Consider the following 2,500-nt stretch of genomic DNA (forward strand, 5'->3'; position numbering starts at 1 on the left):
ATATATATATATATATATATATATATATATATATATATATATATATATATATATATATACAAACCCTGTTTCCATATGAGTTGGGAAATTGTGTTAGATGTAAATATAAACGGAATACAATGATTTGCAAATCAATTTCAACCCATATTCAGTTGAATATGCTACAAAGACAACATATTTGATATTTTTTGCAAATACTCATTAACTTTAGAATTTGATGCCAGCAACACGTGACAAAGAAGTTGGGAAAGGTGGCAATAAATACTGATTAAGTTGAGGAATGCTCATCTAACACTTATTTGGAACATCCCACAGGTGTGCAGGCTAATTGGGTGGGTGCCATGTTTGGGTATAAAAACAGCTTCCCAAAAAATGCTCAGTCTTTCACAAGAAAAACACCCCTTTGTCCACAACTGCGTGAGCAAATAGTCAAACAGTTTAAGAACAGCGTTTCTCAAAGTGCAATTGCAAGAAATTTAGGGATTTCAACATCTACGGTCTATAATACCATCAAAAGGTTTAGAGAATCTGGAGAAATCACTCCACGTAAGCGGCATGGCCGGAAACCAACATTGAATGACCGTGAACTTTGATCCCTCAGACGGCACGGTATCAAAAACCGACATCAATCTCTAAAGGATATCACCACATGGGCTCAGGAACACTTCAGAAAACCACTGTCACTAAATACAGTTCGTCGCTACATCTGTAAGTGCAAGTTAAAGCTCTACTATGCAAAGCGAAAGCCATTTATCAACAACATCCAGAAACGTCGCCGGCTTCTCTGGGCCCGAGATCATCTAAGATGGACTCATGCAAAGTGGAAAAGTGTTCTGTGGTCTGACGAGTCCACATTTCAAATTGTTTTTGGAAATATTCGACATCGTGTCATCCGGACTAGGGATGTCCCGATCCGATATTTGGATCGGATCGGCTGCCGATATTTGCCAAAAATTGCGTATCGGCAAGGGAAAATGCCGATCCAGATCCAGTTTAAAAAAAAACTCCGGTCCGTGTTTTCCAACGCACCGATTTAAATAATACATTCCACTTTTGTTCTGCTCCGTAATTTCCGTTCCCAGCACACCTTCAACACATCCACAGGTCTGTGGAATCTCACGCAGTTGCTTTTAGCTGCTGGCATTACACGACAGGCTCTTCTCACTCTTTCCTGTGTCTCCCTCACAGACAGCGAGCGCACCTTCTTACACGCGTCACATACTGTCATGACATACGTCACATACGTATACGTCCTCTCCCAGCAGAGAGCGAGGTAGCGGCATGGCTAACGTTAGCTGTGATGCTAGCGCAGCCACTAAAGTGCGCGCCTGCTCAAGCGTCCTCTGCGCACGGCAAATCTATGCCACGCACAAAATCAAATAAAAAAATAAGCGCTTAACAATTTTCGACACACGGACACGACAGAGACAACAGTTTTCGTCATCATTGTTCAAATATTGTGACGTCTGTCGAGACGCTTATCTCCATTCGGTGCCACACGTCCAGGCTCCACACCATCAAAATGGCAAAAAATTCCACATCAACACCGTATGAAAAAATTAGTGATTTTTTTTGTTGTGATTTCCTTCTCTGCATGAAAGTTTAAAAGTAGCATATATTAATGCAGTATGAAGAAGAATGTTTTAATGTAGACATGCAAGCCTTGAAAGAAAATGTTGAAAATCAAGACTACATTTCCTGCAAATGGGTGCATTTCTACCCTATATTTTAACTTTAGATTTATTCTCATATCAAACTCTTTTGGCTGTCTTTTTGACACTTACATCAGGCGCCCCCCTCCACACCCTGGATTATAAATAATGTAAATAATTCAATGTGATTATCTTGTGTGATGACTGTATTATGATGATAGTATATATCTGATAGTATATATCTGTATCATGAATCAATTTAAGTGGACCCCGTCTTAAACAAGTTGAAAAACTTATTCGGGTGTTACCATTTAGTCGTCAATTGTACGGAATATGTACTTCACTGTGCAACCTACTAATAAAAGTCTCAATCAAAACACATAGAATCATCATACTGCTGTGATTATATGCATCAAGTGTTCATTCAAGACTAAGGCAAAATATCGACATATATATTGTGTATCGCAATATGGCCTTAAAATATCGCAATATTAAAAAAAGGCCATATCGCCCAGCCCTAGTTCAATGATGCCATTTCTGTTTGTCATGTATAATTTTGTCTATTTTGTGTTTATCCTTGAATAAACAGGTCAGTTTCTTGTTACCAACCATTGTGTATTATTCAAACTCCCCTAATTCAGCTGGCTAGTTGTTATCAAGAGTACTAAAACCCTTTTCATCATGATTCTGACAACTAAGTAGGCTAAATAACTTTAAACTTTAATACATGCTCGGACAGGCCAGTATCGGTCAGTATCGGTATCGGTCAGTATCGGTATCGGATCGGAAATGCAAAAACAATATCGGTATCGGATCAGAAGTGCAAAAACCTGGATCGGGACATCCCT

At 39.1% G+C, this 2,500-nt stretch overlaps 1 protein-coding gene across 10 annotated transcripts in view; it reads right to left on the reverse strand.

Moving 5' to 3' along the window:
• vars2 (valyl-tRNA synthetase 2, mitochondrial) overlaps positions 1–2,500 on the reverse strand; it is a 99,150-nt gene that overhangs the window by 73,782 nt on the left and 22,868 nt on the right. The window lies entirely within an intron of this gene.

This window comes from Nerophis lumbriciformis, linkage group LG11 (assembly GCF_033978685.3).
Source record: "Nerophis lumbriciformis linkage group LG11, RoL_Nlum_v2.1, whole genome shotgun sequence".
NCBI classification, from domain to species: Eukaryota; Metazoa; Chordata; class Actinopteri; order Syngnathiformes; family Syngnathidae; genus Nerophis; species Nerophis lumbriciformis.